This window comes from Mesoplodon mirus, assembly GCF_964341445.2.
Source record: "Mesoplodon mirus genome assembly, chromosome: 4".
Classification (NCBI taxonomy): Eukaryota; Metazoa; Chordata; class Mammalia; order Artiodactyla; family Ziphiidae; genus Mesoplodon; species Mesoplodon mirus.
Genome location: NC_138979.1, coordinates 106,060,498 through 106,082,293, shown reverse-complemented (window position 1 = coordinate 106,082,293; position 21,796 = coordinate 106,060,498). Strand labels below are relative to the sequence as shown.

General features: G+C 40.4%; 1 long non-coding RNA gene across 1 annotated transcript in view; it reads right to left on the bottom strand.

Annotated features, from left to right (window-relative positions):
- Positions 1-21,796, bottom strand: part of LOC309802514 — a 351,629-nt gene that overhangs the window by 237,012 nt on the left and 92,821 nt on the right. The window contains exon 2 of the long non-coding RNA XR_014293814.1: positions 7,647-7,740. This is a non-coding gene — a long non-coding RNA (uncharacterized lncRNA). The remainder of the gene's footprint in view (positions 1-7,646; positions 7,741-21,796) is intronic.

Below are 21,796 nucleotides of genomic sequence, written 5' to 3'. Positions count from 1 at the left end.
CCTCCCCATACCTGGCACTTGGTAGGTAAATAAATAATAATGAATAAATGGATGAATAAATGAATGAATGACTATGCTATACAGCATAGTCCTTGCATAGTAATAGAGGTGGAAATCCTTGCCTTGGTCCACTCATTGCAGCTTCTTGTTCTTTTGTGGGGAGAGGGATGGAGAGGGCTTTGCTGTTGTTTTTAAGTAATTTAAAAACTCTCCCCAAGTACTGATCCTAACACGCAACCAGAGTTGAGAACCACTGGACTAGAGTAATTGTTATCAATTCTGGTTGCACATGAGAATCTTTATTTTTTTTTTTAAAGAAATAAATATTCAGTTGATAAAGCTAAAATGCAATTTTTGTAACTTTTAATTTTTAAATAATTTGAGACTTACATAACAGTTGCAAAGATAGATATACTTTTAACAGTAAGAATAAGTGAGAAAAGACCACTTATTTATAATTATCTCAAAGCCTAGAGTGGTTTTGCTTTTCTACTCTTCTCTGCATACCACTTCCTACCAAGATCACTCTTCATTTGCAAAAGAAAAAAGAAAAAAAACCCAACAAAGACAAAAACAAAAGAGGGGGAAGGGAAGGGAAGGAGGAAACAAAACAAAATAAAAACAGCCCCCATTACAGTATGGCAGAATGACTAGAGAAGAAAGAAGCCAGTATCAAGCTAAGAGGGAAAATATAAAAACAGGGGGATTAAATGACATCAATGCAGTGGTTTTGCTCAGGAAACAAAGAATGTTGGAATGTAAATGGCGAATTCCTGCCCTGAGGGACAAGTTTCAATTCTGTAACGGTTAATCATGAAAACATAATAGGGTTTAATCTCACCAAATAGAGACCTACCCCTAGCCAAGCACAGGTATGTTCCTTTGTATAACAGTTTATTTGCCCCTCTCCTGCCCACTGCTTTCCATTATCACCTTGTGAAGATTCTGCCTAGGAAATAAGGCAGAACAAAGCACAAGGTGAGTTAATAAATTCAATTCTTCTGACATAGCTTAAACAGTTCCTCCATCATCAGGCCCTTTAGGTCATATTCAGTGAATGTCCTACTGGTTTGAAGGAGTTCATCCATTCTGCTATTAATATCAGGTGGCAAATGATATGCCAGGAAAATCTGGCAGTTTTTGCTGCTTTGTAAGGTCTAGGTTTAGAATTCAAAGGTAGTTACTTTCCTTTTAGCATAGAGGGAATAAGAACAGAAGTTTAACCTAACAGGAGCTGGAGTCTTGCCCGCTTAGTCCTGTGGACTTGGGCAATTTATTTCGCCCCTCTGTGGCTCAGTGGCCTCATCTACAAACGAGGAGTAATAATAGTACCTACTTCATAGGGTTGTTAATAGAATTTAATGAGCTAAGTATTACATGTCAAAACCTTGGCATGTAATAAGGGCTCATGATGTGTAAGCTATAATCATCATTAGCTGCTTTGTTTATAAAATTGGTTCTGCTATACCCACTTGTTTTGAAAATGTGTATTCATGCTGACATAACTGACATATCAGGGAACAATTTGAGCATAAAGCAAAATTTAAGTTTGCTATGTGCACCCAGCTCAACTGAGCTATGTAAGAATACAGAAAACACACTTATGCACATACCTAGTGTATGCATAGAAATATCTACCAGCTAGTGCAGTTCACCACGTGTATGATGAACCACATTCATCCACATCCATTGTTACAACTTTTGGTCTGATTTTAGTAAGCTCATTCTACCCCTTCACAGTAATTCATCAACTGCCACCTTTCTAACACCCACTTCCACAAGCAAACTTCAATCTTTTTCACAGTAAAGTGCTACATTTATTGTAGAGTTTATGTATTTCTTATCCATTTAACATGTGTAAAACTATATTACCATTTTTATTAGGTTTGTCTTTTTTATATGTCACTGATGGAGTTTTGGATTATTGTGCCCTTAACCACATTTTTCCCACAAGCCCTGTGGCTCTTGTTGTACAATTCTGCAGAGTGCTATAGGAACACATATACTGCATTGTAACAGAACTGACTGTAATTAGCATATTTGCCACTGCACAGATCATTGATGTGATGAGCTGAACTAAAAATGAATATCTTTTCCACTTACTATATTTAAGTAGCATCACAAAGACTACTTTATTACAATAACTAAACTCAAATAGTGTTACAAAACATATGTAAAGATCCTTCCCTAAAAAATTTTAGGACAAAATCCAAGAGAGCTCTTCCACTAGTAGGAATAGCAGTTTCACTTATGCATAGCCTTATTTCTAGGCCTGATTTGGATGCTTCTTTCTACCTTACTAGGAATCCCTGTCTGGGTTTCAGATTTCTGCCATAGTAAACCCACAAGCTCCCACCTACAGACATACTCATTTAAGGAATCATTTCTGTGATTTTCCCCATTTCTTCATTCAACAACACTATACAGGCCTACTATGTCCAAGGAGCCAGAGAAATTGAACACAAAGATAAATGAAACACTTCCCTTTACCTAGACAAACTCAAGGTCTTCATATTCCTGATAGAGTTATTCCCAAGAGGGTTCAGCTTACTCATACCTCTGCATTAAAAATAAATAAATTTTTAAAGTAATATAGCAAGAACACCTGTTATTACTTCCTTTTTCCTTTTTTCATTCCTACTAAGAGGCATTCACAGTAAAAATAAACAAAGAAAAGTTTGGACCAAATAGAAAAGAGCTGGCAAAGTAGTAGATTTTAATCCAATCAATAATCACATTAAATGTGAATAATCTAACATACCAATTAAAAATAGACTGTCAGTTTAGATAAAAAGGCAAAACCCAACTAGATGTTGCCTACAGACAAAGATGACAGTGAAGTTGTAAAGGGGGTGTGCATATTTGGGGTTTTGGGGGTTATTGATTTGGGTGGTAGTTGTACAAAGTATTTCCTTTGTAATTGCTTGTTAAACTCCATTTTATTTACTTGATTTGTATATTCCCAATAAATAAATAAAGTGAACTGGCAATCAAAAAAAAAAGAGGCATTCACAGTAATAGCTACTGGCTAATAGCTTTTCTTAAGAAACTAAATATAATAATCCCTTCTGTCAACTCCTTTACTGCTCACAATTAGGCTTCAAATACTTATTTTTTAAGCTACTTTAGCTTTAATGGTAGATAATTATATATATATATATTTTACAGAATTTTAAATAGAATGTCATATGATAAAACATATGTTAAAACAGAACATGAACATCATGTTGAAAAGGAAAGTATGCTTTCTAGAATAGAGGATACTGACCTTTCTCACATCTCTGTTTATATCTGAACAAGAGGAAATATATGTAATTTCCAAGAGGGTAAGAGGAGGACCAGGATAAGAGGACCTGAATGGGGAACACCCTTCCAGCAGGGGAAGTAGGAACATCATGAGGGGTTCTCCAGGAGAATGTTCCCAAGGGCTTTTTTATACCTATCTGGTTAAGACAACTGAGATCTCATCCTGTGTGAAGGCAGCTGAAGGCACTCGAAGGCCATGGGAGGCACTGTGCCTTCCCGTACAGTATCTGTATCATCGTGAAGTTCCAAGTCAGTGTTCAAGGTTTCACATATGATTAAAGTGAGTCATCTCTATTAATCGAGCTCTTCCATGAGGCTCCTGGAGTTCAATGTTTCTTTTAATATGATCTTGGATTCCATAGATTATAAATTCTACTTAATTCCTTTAGTCTCTGGTGAAATTAAGCAAGCAATCACCACTTTTGAGTCTTCAAACTTTTGTTAATCCAAAATATGCATTTTAAAATTCTCCCATTTCCCAAGGCTTCAGAGCTGGTAAGGAACACGTCTAAGACCTATTCAGCTCCCTAAACTTTAATATTCTGTATACCATATTCTGCTACATGTTAAATGCTAAGTGCAGTGAAGTCCAGAAACTTAAGTGAGTGGGAGCCTTGTTTTAGTTTGAGTGTTTATTGGCAAGTTCCAAGGACTGGGGTAAGCTGTCAGGAAGGAGTCTTGGAAAGCAAGCTTAGTAAACAGGAAAGACAGAACTTCAGTTGGTCCTCATTTCAACGTCCTGCTTGCACGTTTCAAAGGTCACCAAGCAGAATGCCAATCTGTTGGAAATACTGTGTAATATATAAGGACAGAATTGGAAATTAGGACCTAAATGTTGAGAACCAAATATACTAGGCCTTTCTTCTTAAAGTATACGTAGAATGAGGTTGCTAAAATTCAAACAGATTTTAACCACAGAAGAATTAATCCAACCTTAAATTTCTGGGTAAAGTTCAGAGCAAAATATGTGCAAAACAAAATTGAGATCATTCCTGAATAACCAAGTTAAACCTTTTGAGACAGTGAAAGGAAAACACTGCCTGCCTCCCTCTCTTCCTCTCACTCTCTTTCTGTCTCTCTTTTTATCTCTCTCACACACAAACTCTTCAAACCAATATAAAAAGTTACCAAAAAATACAGATTTTTAAATTATACAAAATAAACTCTAAATATATTTGGAGTGTTGGGGTTTCTATTAATACTAAATTAAGCAGTGCAAAGAATTTAAGCAAAGTTCTACTTCACTGCCCCTCCAAATGTAGTTTTATAATCGGTATGCAGATGTTAATTAGTAGGAAGAAAGTGCCTAATGGATCAGAAATATTACCTAAAAATATTCAGGTAGAAAGAATGTTTTTCCTCTAACTAAATAGTATTGAATCCCAGGAATCAAACCAAGAGAGTAAATAACAGAGGAAAGAAGATCAAGATGCCACTATTCTGTTTGTCAAGTGACCACTTCTTGATCTCTCAGTTAAGCAAAGTCACCTTTTGCTGCTTTGCATTTTCTCAGACAGTAGAAATGAAATTAACCCCATCCAAAGATTCCTGAAATTCACATGCACTTACCTAAGCTCCTAATACCCTGAAGTTTTATAAGCAACACTATTTCATTTTCATTTAACGAGCAAAATTGTGTATTAAATTCCCACCACCTGCCATGTAGTGTGCTCTAATGTGATCCTCACTATCACCGCCTGTGGTGGAGGTGGAAGTGGGGAGACACAACTTACTCTGCATCCCTGAATTTGGGGCTCTCACGTGGCCTTCTAGAGCACTTGGAGAGCAGTCTTTGTGTGAGTTCTGGGAGCTGCCTGGCTACGCTTAGAGAAATAAGTGATCCACACTTCTTCCGGGGTGGTACTCAGGCAGGCACTCTTTGCTCTGACCACCTAACATTTAACTCCTTCTCTGAAAGGAAAGATGTACTGGTTGGAGAACAAAAATGACCAGAAGGGGTAGCAGAAGTCCTAGATTTAGAAACAACCAGATTCCTGGGGGTTGAAGATCTGTTGAGGCAGACTGCATGAAACCATCTCTGGGAACACACAGCAGATAAAACACCACAAATGAAGCCATCAGTGACCTTCAATTTTGGGACTGAAGCTGAAGGACAGGTCTCATTGGCCTCGACTCAAACCTAGCTCCAGAGTCAACTATCATCTCTCAGGAAAAGAGAAACTTAGACAAGATTCAACATGAAAAACAACCTGGGCCTTGGACATTCTTGTCCAAGTAGAGGTGGTATGAACCTTCAAAGCCTTCTTATTGCTGGAAAGGTACAGTGGTACTACACTGACTGGCAAGTGTAGACTTCATCATTAAATATCCACCTAAGCCTTCGTTCAGTGCTCCATTAAATGTAGGATTTTCATCCCCAAAGCATACCAGATGGCAAGGCCTGGGTGTTCTGAATACTAATAGTTTTGCTCCAGATAAGCCCAAGGGAGCAGTTATGGCTTCTACCTTAAACTCTCAGCTTGGCTCAGCTTGGCTAACTTCACCCTGACTTCTCCATCTTCCTTCTCTCTCTCCTCTTCTTAACTCCAAGCAAAATCAAAGCTCTTCCCCCTCCAACGCTTGGTTATCTCATTATGAAAGTCTTCAGTACCAGAGGACTTTGGATAGATTTGTCAGGCCCTAGTTTGGCTTGTCTGAGGTCCTTAACTGACAGATTCACATGTGCCCCATTCATGAACCAAACCTGATCAAGATAGGGGCCCCATTAGTCAGTGCTGAGGGGAATTAGTCTTCTGCTGTCAATTAGTAGTTTTCAACTACGGTGATTTTTTTTGTCCACCCAGGCATATTTGTCAAAGTCTGGAGACACTTATGGCTGTCACAACATGGGGGAGGGGGGATATTAGTAGCAACTGATGCATAGAGGTGAGGGATGCTGCTAAATATTCCCAAATACACAGGGCAGTCCCTCACAACAAAGAATCATCTGGCCCCAAGTATCAATAGTGCTGAGGTTGAGAAACCCTGCTGAAGACTTAATCCTAGGACTGGGCCATGGAACCCACGCTCATTATGAGTTAAACTTCACTCTAGCCCCCTATTGTATCCTCCTTGTCAGTTTGATTTCTACCTCATGTGCCTACCCCATGCTCTGGTTCTTCCCTGCAGGGCCTGAAATCTTGCTCTGAACCCTGCCTGCTTGACGCTGGCTTGACACTTCGGCTTTTGCCAGAGCCCTACCCTGGATCTTACAATTGGAGTCCTATCCACCTGGGCCCACAGAGTCATCACCAGTCTTTTTTTTTAGCGTTTTTGCTGTGAGAATCCCCACTGCCAAACCCTACTTACTAGATCATACCACAAAAACAGCAACAGTGAAATCAGCCTGATTCACAGCCCCACTGGATGTCGTATTCCGGACTGCTGATTGCCCTTCTCAGGGGCCGTGCCCACAATTTGATCAAGCCACCCAATGTGGGTCTCATTTCTTCCCCCTTTCCCCTAAGTCTGTGTCACTGAGATTACAAAATGACTTGAAGCTGAGTTGACTCCTTCAGGATGCTTTGAGAGAGAGAATAATTTCTAATGGAGCATCACTGAGCACTATGCTAAGGGTAACACTCTGCAATTCAGACATTTCCACCTAAGCTTTAGAACCATGACGATTCAGGCAGGATGCTATTCTAGAACAATGACGGCCATTTTTCAGAAGCCACCAAAAGTATTACGTCTTTCACTCTCTTTCTCTCTCTTTAGTAATTATTTCAAATTGTTACATGATTAGCCATCCCGCAGCCTTCCATTAGAGAAGGAACCCATAACTATTTCCCTGGAAGGTGCAGCCACACACCCTGCCAGGATGTCATGCTGCTCCCAGGCACAATATACAAGTATGCCCATGCCTCTCTGCCATGACAGAGAATGTCATTTCCAGGAGAACTCTGGCTTCTTGGCCTCATTCCAGATGCATTCAAAAGAGTAAAGGAGACAGACAAAGCAGTAGATGGAGAGTAGCTGGCAGGAGCAATTCCGTCCACAAACATCTGCATAACCAAGAAATGAGTGCAGGTTTGCAGTACACTAATGTACACCTGGGTGGGGTGACAGCAGAGCAGAGTGGGTGGGGACGCTTGCTTGAAGCAGTTGAAAATCAGGGTCCACCCAACCAGAGCCGAGAGTAATATGTGAGTGACTGCAAGAACCACGATCACTTTGTAGTAAAATCAAGTTATCAGAGTGGGGCTCAAAGACAGTGGAATTTCAACCTTACTGGTTGTGGCCCTTATTCTTACATGTGCATAGCTGCTTCAAATGCTAGTGCTAATGGCTTCTGAAGATGCTCTGCAAGGAAGATTCCCAAGAAACAAATAAAGAAGTACCTTAGGCACAAGAAATGATCATCAGAACTCATCCTTCCCGAATACAGTGAAATCAACAATTTTCCCAAGAAATCTGCATCACCAGAAGTCCTTCCTAAAAAAAAAGGAAAAGAAAAAGAAATTAGAAGTGAATGAACACAGCAATCAAACCTAAAATATTGCAACCCTCTGAAAGAACACAGAGATAAAACCTAAAAGATTGCCCCATTTTCAAGGTTCTATCGATCTAAAGTAGTAACTTTGTATTTTTAAAATATAAATTTAAAAAGCACAGCGCCTCCTTTTTAATCCTTCTGGATTCATCGAGACATAACTCCTGGCTGAACATCAGTTGAACACACATGCTATGTAGCTTTTTCAGTGGTGGTGATGAATTTCTCTTAAGCTCTCCAAACCATTCCACATCAACATTCTTGATTTATGTTGGCAAAAAGCAGCTTCCTGGGGTTTTGGTTCCCCCTGAACTCTGTGCCATTGCAGAGCCCATGTGCCCCATGGAGGCAGAGATGCACGAATCTGAGCGACATGAGTTACTCTCAGGTATCACCAGAGAATGCAAATGGGCTAGGGTGGTGAAGCAACAACCCACGAGTAAACTTTCAAGCCGTAGCTGACAATGAAAATAACACCAGAAGACTTAAAACACACAGGCCATCAAAGTAGAGCATTGTGCTTTTCCTGACGGGGCAAGATCTGGATTTTCTGCTGTAAGCACACTCCCTTATCAGCTCCATTTTCATTGGTTCCAGATTTTTTAGGGATCTCCCAGGTAATTATGAGTTAGGTCCCTAGTAGTCATGTTAATTATATAACGATGCCTGAATTTCTGCTTTTTGCATTGTTTTTCATAGAGTAGTAAAGACTAATCATCATTTGACTGGAATTGCAAATCTTTTTTCCCAACACACTGAGATTTTCAGTGGATCCAATAAGTGGATTTCAGAGGGACTGGCAGTCCATGAGTTGGACCCTTGTGCATTTCAAAATGGCCTGTGTATTATAACCATTGCACTCAATTAACCTGAACAACAAATGTACCTTATTGCCTGACTTGAGTCTTCTTTACCATGTCAATCTAAGCCAGGCTTTATCTGCAACAATGGAGAAAACTTTACCAGCTGCTGATACTTCTTTCCATGTGGAGAATATGTGCCTTATCATTGCACTTCTGGACTGTTTCCATACTTCCATTCACTCTTCCCTTGACAGTACATATAAACCACACCCTCCAATGTCAGCTTTATCAGTCATAAAGATGATGTTTTAGTCTATTTTGCCTTACTCTCTTGTCTTATTTCTCAACTGTGTTTGAATTCGGGCAGAGAAAAAGTTTTCCCTAGCATACCCCAACATTTGGTGCATTCACTGGGAACACCGAGAAATTAAATAAATGGCTGGAATGTTGGGGAATAAAATAAATATGTTAAAAGATCTTGAGGGGCATTGGGCTTTAGATTTTTATGTATGGGAGAGATCTTTGGGTTGTAGAGGCTTTTATTGGCTCACAAGGTTGCTTGTTGCACTTGGAATTTTTTAAATTCTGTGACATAGAAAAGGGAGCATAAGCTTTAGGCCACACATGATATTTCAACTCAGATAGATGATTGCAACTTATCCTATGGTTGCTTTATATGGACTGTTTTTCATATGTGGCTCTTTGTTTGTTTATGTATTGTAACAGCCGAAAGGAAAGTTGCATGGCCCTCAGCAAAGACACAATTCTCAGGAGAATTACCAGGACAACTGGGCCTCACCAATGTGCCAAGGCACATGTGTGGGATTGACCTCATCAGTTACCACCTGCATGGGGCTTAGAAAGGCCTGGACTTTAGTGGGCAAGGGCAATCCCACTAAATCCCACGGTGAAGTCTTGGCCTTAACACACACATGCTGATGATTCAGGCCCCCCCAGCATATGCTGGTAGGACTCAAGGCCACACACTGAGTAAACGGCCAAGCTAGGATCTGAAAGCAGGCTGGTTTTGCACCAGAATCCAAGTTTTTAACAACCTGTATTGTTTTTCTTTCACTGCTGCAACACACTTAGTGAGCTAACACAACATAAATTTATTTTGTTACAGTTCTGGAGGCCAGAAGTCCAAAAATGAGACCCACTGGGCTAATATCAAGGTGTTGGCAGGGCTGTGTTCCTTCTGGAGGCTCTAGGGGAAAATTCACTTCCTTACCTTTTCCAGCTTCTAGAGGCCACCTGTATTCCTGGGCTCACGGCCCCTTCCTCTATCCTTAAAGACAGTAGTAGCACAGCATCTTCAAATCTCTGGCTCTCACACTCTTGTCTCCCTCTTATAAGGGCCCTTGTGATTATATTGGGCCCACCTAGATAATCCAGGATAATCTCCCCATTTCAAAATTCTTAATTGAATCTGCAAAGTCCTTTTTACCATGTAAAGTTATATCACATGTTCCATGGACTAGGACATGGACATCTTCAGGGGACCATTTATTATTCTGTCTACCATGCCAGCACACATCCACATGGAAATTGCATTTTGGATCATGGTCTTTGACAACATACTAAGCCCCACATTCTGGGAATGTCATTTTTTTCTGGGATGATTGCTTTAGGGGGTTGAGGTTTGGCTTCTCTTCTAAACGTGGTGGGTGTGGCTCACCACTGAAAATATATTTTTGAAACTTTTAACCATTAAATCTATGAGCAACCTGGCATTGAACAGTATACTTTTTGCAAGAACCACACTAACCCCAGTGAGAGAAAGCCCGGGCTGCAAACACTGGCAGAACCCCTTCCTCTGCCAAGGCTGTGGAAACCCCTCAACCCAGCACTTAAAGAAAAGAGCATTAGTTACTTTGGACTTAATTCATAAGAGCAATAGAACCTAATTTCAGACTATAATTCCTTTGGGCTTTGTCATCTTTAGACTTAAACTTGTAAAGGGATTAGTGTCTGGATTTTAGTTTTTCTGAGAGAATTACAATGGGAGAAATTGTATTCAAATTTAGGGCATCTCCACATTGCTGGCCTTTTATTAGGAGACTTTCCTTCTGCATTTCTCTTTGATTTTATTGCAGAACCTCTGAGAGGTTATATTAGACAGTTGTAGTAGGACAGAACTTGGGAAGGGAGTACATTTCTGGCCTTGGAGTTAATTAATGCATTGTTCTGACCCATTTCAAGGCCTTCTGGGGCAAACTCTCCTCCCGACAGGTGGAGACCTGCCCAAACCAGCCCTGCTGGGTGACGTGGTTTAAGTCCAGGCAGGATTCGGTGTCTGCGGTCATGGCTGGAAAGTTGGCTGTGGCCGGCTGTTGTAAGCTGGTCCTGTGCTCCAGGATTCCAGGGGGCTCCTTCCCTTTATAAGCCTTGAATGGAGGCCCCAGCGTTGTGGCCACCAGGAAATATAGCACATTCTCTGATATTTGGTTTGTTAAGTTAAAAGGTGATACTCTGGACTCCATCTTGCCTATTCCTTTGTCTTCTTTTCGGTTGGATCCAAATTTGGGTAAATCACAGGAGTGTTAGTTACTGGGCTCCCATGAACTTTCCAGCAAATCGTTTTTCCATCTAGATTGTTGTATTAGTCTGCCAACCCAACTCTCTTTTTCCAGGCAATCCTTGCAGGCATTTGAGTTTGCACTCTTTTGCTTAGAACAAGAGATCTTAACCCTTTTTGTGACATGAACCCCTTTGTCAGTCTGGAAAATCTGTGGACACTTCTCAAAATAATGTCTTTACAGGCCTAACAAGAGGATTACAAAGTAAATGAATCATACTGAAACACACTTTTCAAAAAGTGTTGAAAAACAAATCTGAAATATAATGAATATGAATCTTTTTCAGCATATTAAGTAACAAGATCTAGTAGTGAACCAGTAAGTATTATAATTTCAGTGCATTGAGCAGCACAAACAATATTTCAAGGTATCCCTAGCCACTGTAAGTAATAGAAATTGTAAATATCTGTGACATCTATTGGTGACAAAGTAACAGGAAATGATAATTCTGATGTGGTATGTTGTCCACCTTCAAAAATGAAAGAAATGTCAAATTTCAGTAAAAAGTCAGTGAAAGTAAATATGCAATATTTTTTTCCTTTTCAAGTTCATGAACTCTCTCCATGGAAACCCAAGTTATTAACCCTGGGCTTAGAGTGGCTGCCTATTGCTTGTCTTCCATATAAAATTCTAAGTTATCTACTTTCCCTAAAGGTCCTCTATCAGATCTCACTGTAGTTCTTCACACCTCACCAGTCTCATCCTGCATCACTCCTCAAGGCTGATCTGATTTTAACTGAAGCAAATCAAATTTTTAACACTAATACACAAAATATTCAGATTTGTATACACATGTATTTCATTTCTTCAAGTGATCACTCATGAGCCTTATTCACTAGGCATTCAGTTGTACATGGTTCCTGAACAGTCTTGTCTATGTGTGTAGGAAAATGCCGTAGTATCTCATCTCATTGAAAAGATAAGAATATCTGCTGAGTGTTCATAGAAGTGTAAATTCAATGAGAGCAGAAAATCCACCTGTCTTATTTATCACTATACCCCCAATTTGGGGCATATAGAACCTCAACCAACATTTGTGGAATAAAGAAACCAATCCACTATCCAATGATAAACTCATTTCCTAGTGAAGCAAATATGTACTAAAGAGGATATAAGTTATCTGGGAAACAAGAGTGCATTCTTGATGAAGTTGGCTTTAATGCTTGGAATGTCTATTTCCTTATTATTAGAAAATATGAAGGTTTCTCCTTGCAAATGCTGCTCATATACACAGGGAATGAACAAGTACCTTATTTTTTTTCTTAGAAAAGATGTAGTGAAAGGGCTTCCCTGGTGGCACAGTGATTGAGAATCCACCTGCCAATGCAGGGGACACGGGTTCGAGCCCAAGTCTGGGAAGATTCCACATGCCGCAGAGCAACTAGGCCCGTGAGCCACAACTACTGAGCCTCCGCATCTGGAGCCTGTGCTCTGCGACGAGAGGCCGCGATAGTGAGAGGCCTGCACACCGCGATGAAGAGTGGCCCCCGCTTGCCACAAATATAGAAAGCCCTCGCACAGAAATGAAGACCAACCACAGCAAAAATAAATAAAATAAATTAATTTAAAAAACCCCTACCCCCAACATCTTCTAAAAAAAGAAAAAAAGATGTAGTGAAAGTGTGTATCAATTCTCTCATTGCCTTTAATGGAGATAAACATAAGTTTTGTATTTTGGGAACTGTTCCAGACAGGGTCTTCATAAGTACCTCCTACTATGACGTTCCAGATGCCTTAATAAGCATTTTTGCTCAGTGGACCATGTTACCCTTTGCTCCCTTCATATTACTCAACAGCTCAGGACTCCACTATTTTTTCCTGAAATATATGGATACTTTTTTAAAACATAAAAAATATCAGTTAAATTTTGTCTTAGGTTTTAAAAATTTGTATAGATAGAGCAGTTGTTTCTCAGTGGTGGTTGTTTTGAATGGGGGTTGGCATAAATGGATTTGTTTTCTGAGTGGTAGTAAAATACAACATTAATATATCATAATTCATTTTTTAAGACCTTAGATTGTTTTTCCAACTGAAGACTGAGCTCTATCAGTAGGTTGTGAAATCATTTTAGTGGGTCACAAACATTGTTTCTGAAAGTAAAATAGAATAAAGTAGAAAATATCAGAATGCATTATACATAGTAAGTAATGTTTGATAAAACTTGTGTGTGTGTGTGTGCATGCGCACGTGCGTGTGTGTGTTTACTAAGGGGCAATCTAAGTGTATTTCTGACTATGGTTCATGGTCAAAACATTTAAAAAAAACTTAATTATGATCATTTTATTGAGCTTACAGATTAAGAAAAAACTGTGGCCTCAATACAACCCTGCCTAAGGTCAAAGGGTTTTAGACAATTTAAGCAACATTTTATCTCTGGACTCCAATTCCAATCCAATGCTCTCTTGAAAATAAAAAGGACTTTATTTTTGTTTGTTTAGATTTTTTGTTTTCTTCTGTTTTCTCCACAATGAACCACAGGAGATCCATGAATCTAAGGAGGACCTAAGGAGAATCTGAGGAGGACCTGACTGCATCAGTCCCCTGTGTTGTGATCATATTTTGCTGCATGTTGCTGGCCATCTCAGAACAAAGAGGAAGAATCAGCACCTCAAGGCGATATTTTCACAATAGCTGAAAAGCTCATTCTCTCCTTGAGCCCAGAGATGATCTCTAGCTCTGTTCTTTGACCAGCAGCAGACTGTGGAAACAGGGCAGTGTTTTTCCAGAGATAAACAAGGTTAATGGATATTCCATGATGGAAAGCTGCCTGTTCTAGATGCTGCCAGCTCGTGTTCAAAGGAACTTAGAGAAAGGTTGTGCGGCTTTCACTCACTTCACCCCAAGGCTATAGATTACCCAACACAGGCAATAAACATACTTCTTCCTTGTTTTCCTGACTGCCTAAGCTCTTTAATGGGGATATCTGAACTACAGACCATCTCCTACCACCATCTAAGGTCCCATGCAGCAGGGTCCTACTGGGTCATATGCTGTGACTTGGTGAGGAGCATCAGATCCCAACATGTTAAACTCAAGTGGAAATGGCAGAAATAGGCAAGCCCCTCCCCCTTTTTACACTGTTTGAAAATAACAATAGTTATAGCCAAGATACATGAAGTTTCCTTGGAAAAAACAAACAAAAAAAGAACATTGATAATGCACTTAAATCCATTATTACTAAAGAAGCAGCATCCAACAGGTTGCAATTAATTTATGCCCTCAGAATGAATTACGTACCCAAACTACCACACTACATCAGCCAGAGGGTTAATGGGAGACCCTCAGGGTGATTTTGCTTAATGCCTAAAAAACAAACAAAGCGTTGACCTTTTATAAAAACTCAAGTCTACCTACCCAAATAAATCAGATCTCTGATAAGAAAACTCACATTCCAAACTACCTTCAAACCACAGCCATGAATATAAACAAAAGAAAGAGAAACCTCCCGATTATGCTAAGTCTTCCATAAGAGTTACCCCTTGCCTGTCAATCCCCAGATTGCATAAATCATGTAGCCTTGAATTAAAATTGGCCTGTAAGTCCAAGGAAGACCTGAGGATGAACAAAAAGTCCAATCGATCTTGCTCACTGTGGCTATTTTAGTAGTCCTGAGGAGGTACTCACTAAATCTTTGATGAATGAATGAATGACTCTGCTGGTGGGAATTGAAACAGATCAATATGTGTGTGAACCTAATATTCATTTTGCAGATAGGTTAACTGTAGGCAGGCTCATTTCTTCTAACTCTTTGCAAGGCATAAATAACTAAAAGGCCAGTATTAAGGTGCCATCCAAACTTAACCCCACGGAGGTTTTGTTCTGCTTTGTTTTGTTTATTTTTTAAATTCTCCTTGGAATTTAATGAGAAGACAGAACAATTTGCATGTTTTGCAATTATGCAGGTCAGAAGACTAAGCAGAAGAACCTTCCCATTAGTAGACACTGACCCTAATGAGTTAGGGCTTGACCATGTTTGTTTTTGAAAGGCCACAGAACTTTAACCAAGTTGATGTGGAACAAAAATTGATGCCATGTTCAGTATGACAGTAAGGGCCGGTCTTAATTGGTAATGATGTTACCACTTCTTTCATTCAACAGTGACTGGATACTGTACTAGTCCCAATAGGGTAGGATATACTGCCGTAACAAATGTCACCAAATCTCAATGCCTTATCCCAACAAAGGTATGTATCTCAATCACACAAAGTATTCTGCAGTTCCAGTGATCCACCATCAACTTTTACCTTCGATAACATGGGTATCTAGGTCCAAACTGACACCTTTTATTTATATAGGGTGATGTGACTAGCTGTGAACCAAAATGACAGGTGTCAGTTTGGGTTTAGTTATTTAGAAGTGGGGGTGAGTTCTAACCTTTCTCTCTTTTCCTAGTACAGAAACCTTAGAGATGACACATTGAGATGAAGGTATCCCATGACGGAGGTAGCCTCGATAGGTTCCTTTCAAAGTACTAAATGGTTCTTTCATAGCTACTGTAGGCAAGAAAATGAGATAAAGGCTGAGGATGTTTAGGCAAACAAAAAAGTACACATAGACACTGTTGGTATTTGTGCCATTCTAGCACTCGTCTCTAGCATCCTAGCCTTTCATTCATCCATCCATTCATTTATTCTCTAAGTGACTCATTCATTTATAATACATTTATTGAATACCTATCTGCCAGAATTTGTGCTTGGTGATGGCATAAAAAGATGACTAAAAGTTATCTCTTTTATCAAGAAATTCATAGTCTAACATGAGAATTAATATATAAATACTATTAAAACCATAATTCAGTATAAGGCCAGCTATGATAGAAATATATATTAAATATAATAGAAATACATTCATTCATTTATCCACTCAGCCAGCAAATGCCACACACCACGCTAAGCAGAGAAACTAAATAATTTTCACTGGCTACAGTGAGGAGGGAATTAAAAGAAATGATATTTGAGTTGATCACTAAAGGACGAGTATGCGTTTTCCCTGAACACGACAAATCTTTATTTAGATCTTCAAGTGATAAAATGCACCCAACTATTTTTTTGCTACAGAATCTAACCGTTGAGAGTACAGGCTCGAGTCGGGTGCCTGGTTGTGACTGTTGACTTCTTTCTGTATTAGCCATTTATTAGCTACTGACAACTCTGGTCCTTAGTTTTCTCACTTATAAAATAACAATAATAAAAATACCTATTACATAGGGTTGTTCTGAAGCTAAAATAAGAAAACATTAAATACTCAACATGAAATAAGTAAGTATTGGTTATTATAATTATTATTATTTTCCCAAAAGAGGAAAGAGTATGCTAAGACTGCACTATCTATAATGCTATTGCCAAATGGATCAGTTTCCAAATAGATTCCAACCTGTGTTTCTGAACAGCAGTAGCTGAAAAAGATGAGCAATGTTTCCCACTACTCTCTGAGCAACAATATTTACTATTTTTATCCTGTGTTATAATGTAAGCTGTGGGATACCTGTGGTGTGAACCATGGGGCCTTGTGAGTACATATTGATTGATGAGAGGTGAAGTTTTAGACTCTGAATCTGAAACAGAAAAATCCTCTGCCTAGAACAACCTCCAACCATTCTGTTACCCTAACCCTTCTTCCTCTTTTGGTGTTAGCTCAGCTATTACCTCCTCTAGGAAGCCTTATCTTGCTTACCACACCAACAAGCACTTCTTATGCTCTCCTGCCCCTGAGCTTCCCTACAGAAACACTTAATAAGACATATTAGCCTGTTGACTTGTCTGCTACTCACACTCAACTCTGAGCTCCACGAGGAAAAGGTCCACTGTCCCAGGGGCTTCCCTGGTGGCACAGTGGTTGAGAGTCCGCCTGCCGATGCAGGGGACACAGTTTCATGCCCCAGTCCGGGAAGATCCCACATGCGGCAGAGCGGCTGGGCCCATGAGCCATGGCCGCTTATCCTGCACGTCCGGAGCCTGTGCTCCACCATGGGAGAGGCCACAACAGTGAGAGGCCCTTGTACCGCAAAAAAAAAAAAAAGGTGGTCCACTGTCCCAAATTCATCACTATATCCACAGTGCTTAGAACAGTACCTGTTGTAGAGTAGGTACTGAATATACTTTGAGGTCAGAAAGTGCAATTATACCAGGAATGAGAGTATGGAAAGATTAAGATGGAAGATATGAGTTGAGATTCCATGAGATGATGAGCCCTTAGGTGAGGCTTATAACAGGTGAAGTAGAGGAGAATGTATGTCATAGAAATCAGATGTGGAGAAATTTCAAGATCAAGCATCATGAATATAAATTTTGAAGTCAATGAGAGTCATGGTTATAGGATTTCTCCTATAAATATAGCAGCTCAGTCATATATAAGGGTCTGATGATTTGTTGAGCCTTTTTAGAAAATTCCCCAAACTACTTGGTCCTATATTTAATGATTTGATATCTTTTTTAAATGGAAGCTTAAAGACCAGAATGGCACTCTTAGAGACAGAGGTACAAGCCTAGAACAAGAGTTCTTTGAACTGAATGTCAAAGTTCACTGTAATATATGTTGACCTACCATTTATAAAGGTTTGCTCCTGAATCTGGAATTCTGAAGTTCAGTTGAGGGTGAAGGACAATTCAAACCAGTTTCTCAACAGACACTAATCATGAGTTGTAGCAGTATTATACCATTCATCACACCAACAACTCCACCCCATTATAAAAGGAAAGCTCACCTCTCTGCTCAACTCTGTTCCTCTAGCATCTCGTATCTTTCTAGTCTTTTAATTCCACTATATCACAATTCAACTTTCCACATCCAATTTCAATTCCAAGCACCATTCCACACACAAGGCAACACTATAAATCACTGACCCTTTTTCTAGAATCATTTTAAATCAAAGAGGTAAGTTTTAGGGTATACTCCACTCACCCCAAACAATGAAAAATCATGTAAACTGAAAAAACACATAATAGGATTTGAAACATTATGAATAACTTCCTGTGAAAGTTATCTGGTTCAACAGAAGATGAAAATCAAAAATGAAATAAAAACTAACAGAAAGTTGAAAGATCCCTTCAAATACAAGAAAAAGCTCTGGCATATTTGGGATTAAAGATGACAAGCAATCTAGAAGACGCGGAGATCACCGTCAAGAGGCGGAGATCACCGTCCTCCCCACCGATACACCAGAAATACAGCTACACGTGGAACAACTCCTACAGAACACCTACTGAACGCTGGCAGAAGACCCCAGACCTCCCAAAAGGCAAGAAACTCCCCACATACCTGGGTAGGGCAAAGCGGAGAGATTCCCGCACAGAGGATCGGTGCCGAGCGGCACTCACCAGCCCGAGAGGCTTGTCTGCTCGCCCGCTGGGGCGGGCGGCGCTGGAAGCTGAGGCTCGGGCTTCGGTCAGAGCACAGGGAGAGGACTGGGGCTGGCGGCGAGAACTCAGCCTGGAGGGGGCTAATGTGCCACAGCTAGCCGGCAGGGAGTCCAGGAAAACTCTGGAGCTGCCGAAGAGGCAAGAGACTTTTTCTTCCCTCTTGGTTTCCTGGTGCGCGAGGTGAGGGGATTAAGAGCGCTGCTTAAAGGGGCTCCACAGACGGGCGCAAGTCGCGACTGAAAGCGCGGAGCCCAGTGACGGGCGTGGGACGCTGGGGCTGCTGCTGCCGCCGCCAAGAAGCCTCTGTGCGAGCGCAGGTCACTGTCCACACCGCCCTTCCGGGAGCCTGTGCAGCCCGCCACTGCCGGGGTCCCGGGATCCAGGGGCGGCTTCCCTGGGAGAACTCACGGCGCGCCTCGGGCTGGTGCAACGTCACGCCGACCTCTGCCGCTGCAGGCTCGCCCCGCACTCCGTGCCCCTCCCTCCCGCCCGGCCTGAGTGAGCCAGAGTCCCCGAAGAGGCTGCTCCTTTAACCCTGTCCTGTCTGAGCGAAGAACAGACGCCCTCCGGCGACCTACACACAGAGGCGGGGCCAAATCCAAAGCTGAGACCCAGGAGCTGTGAGAACAAAGAAGAGAAAGGGAAACCTCTCCCAGCAGCCTCAGAAGCAGCGGATTAAAGCTCCACAATCAACTTGATGTACCCTGCATCTGAGGAATACATGAATGGACAACAAATCATCCCAAATTGAGGAGCCAGGAGTCAGTGCTGTGCCTCTGAGGTGGGAGAGCCAACTTCAGGACACTGGTCCACAAGAGACCTCCCAGCTCCACATAATATCAAATGGCGAAAATCTTCCAGAGATCTCCATCTCAACACCAGCACCCAGCTTCACTCAACGACCAGCAAGCTACAGTGCTGGACACCCTATGCCAAACAACTAGCAAGACAGGAACACAACGCCACCCATTAGCAGAGAGGTGGCCTAAAATTATAAAAAGTCCGCAGACACCCCAAAACACACCACCAGACGTGGACCTGCCCACCAGAAAGACAAGATCCAGCTTCATCCACCAGAACACAGGCACTAGTCCCCTCCACCAGGAAGCCTACACAACCCACTAAACCAACCTTAGCCACTGGGGACAGACACCAAAAACAACGGGAACTACGAACCTGCAGCCTGCAAAAAGGAGACTCCAAACACAGTAACATAAGCAAAATGAGAAGACAGAAAAACACACAGCAGGTGAAGGAGCAAGATAAAAACCCACCAGACCTAACAAATGAAGAGGTAATAGGCACTCTACCTGAAAAAGAATTCAGAATACTGATGGTAAAGATGATCCAAGATTCTATTTCCCAGATCCAAAATCTTGGAAATAGAATAGACAAAATGCAAGAAACAGTTAACAAGGACCTAGAAGAACTAAAGATGAATCAAGCATCGATTAAAAACACAATAAATGAAATAAAAAATACTCTAGATAGGATCAATAGCAGAATAACTGAGGCAGAAGAACGGATAAGTGAGGTGGAAGATAAAATAGTGGAAATAACTGATGCAGAGCAAAATAAATAAAAAAGATTGAAAAGAACAGAGGACAGTCTCAGAGACCTCTGGGACAACATTAAACGCACCAACATTCGAATTATAGGGGTTCCAGAAGAAGAAGAGAAAAAGAAAGGGACTGAGAAAATATTTGAAGAGATTATAGTTGAAAACTTCCCTAATATGGGAAAGGAAATAGTTAATCAAGTCCAGGAGGCACAGAGAGTCCCATACAGAATAAATCCAAGGAGAAATACGCCAAGACACATATTAATCAAACTGTCAAAAATTAAACACAAAGAAATCATATTAAAAGCAGCAAGGCAAAAACAACAAATAACACACAAGGGAATCCCCATCAGGATAACAGCTGATCTCTCAGCAGAAACTCTACAAGCCAGAAGGGAGTGGCAGGACATAATTAAAGTGATGAAGGAGAGAAACCTGCAACCAAGATTACTCTACCCAGCAAGGATCTCATTCAGATTTGATGGAGAAATTAAAACCTTCACAGACAAGCAAAAACTGAGAGAGTTCAGCACCACCAAACCAGCTTTACAACAAATGCTAAAGGAACTTCTCTAGGCAAGAAACACAACAGAAGGAAAAGACCTACAATAACAAACCCAAAACAATTAAGAAAATGGGAATAGGAACATACATATCGATAATTACCTTAAATGTAAATGGACTACATGCTCCCACCAAAAGACACAGATTGGCTGAATGGATACAAAAACAAGACCCATATATATGCTGTCTACAAGAGACCCACTTCAGACCTAGAGACACATACAGACTGAAAGTAAGGGGATGGAAAAAGATATTCCATGCAAATGGAAACCAAAAGAAAGCTGGAGTAGCAATTCTCATATCAGACAAAATAGACTTTAAAATAAAGACTACTAGAAGAGACAAAGAAGGACACTACATAATGATCAAGGGATCGATCCAAGAAGAAGATATAACAATTGTAAATATTTATGCACCAAACATAGGAGCACCTCAATACATAAGGCAAATACTAACAGCCAGAAAAGGAGAAATCGACAGTAACACAATCATAGTAGGGGACTTTAACACCCCACTTTCACCAATGGACAGATCATCCAAAATGAAAATAAATAAGGAAACACAAGCTTTAAATGATACATTAAACAAGATGGACTTAATTGATATTTATAGGACATTCCATCCAAAATCAACAGAATACACATTTTTCTCAAGTGCTCATGGAACATTCTCCGGATAGATCATATCTTGGGTCACAAATCAAGCCTTGGTAAATTTAAGAAAATTGAAATTGTATCAAGTATCTTTTCCGACCACAATGCTATGAGACTAGATATCAATTACAGGAAAAGAGCTGTAAAAAATACAAACACATGGAGGCTAAACAATACACTACTTAATAACGAAGTGATCACTGAAGAAATCAAAGGGGAAATTAAAAAATACCTAGGAACAAATGACAATGGAGACACGACGACCCAAAACCTATGGGATGCAGCAAAAGCAGTTCTAAGAGGGAAGTTTATAGCAATACAATCCCACCTTAAGAAACAGGAAACATCTCGAATAAACAACCTAACCTTGCACCTAAAGCAATTAGAGAAAGAAGAACAAAAACATCCCAAAGTTAGCAGAAGGAAAGAAATCATAAAAATCAGATCAGAAATAAATGAAAAAGAAATGAAGGAAACGAT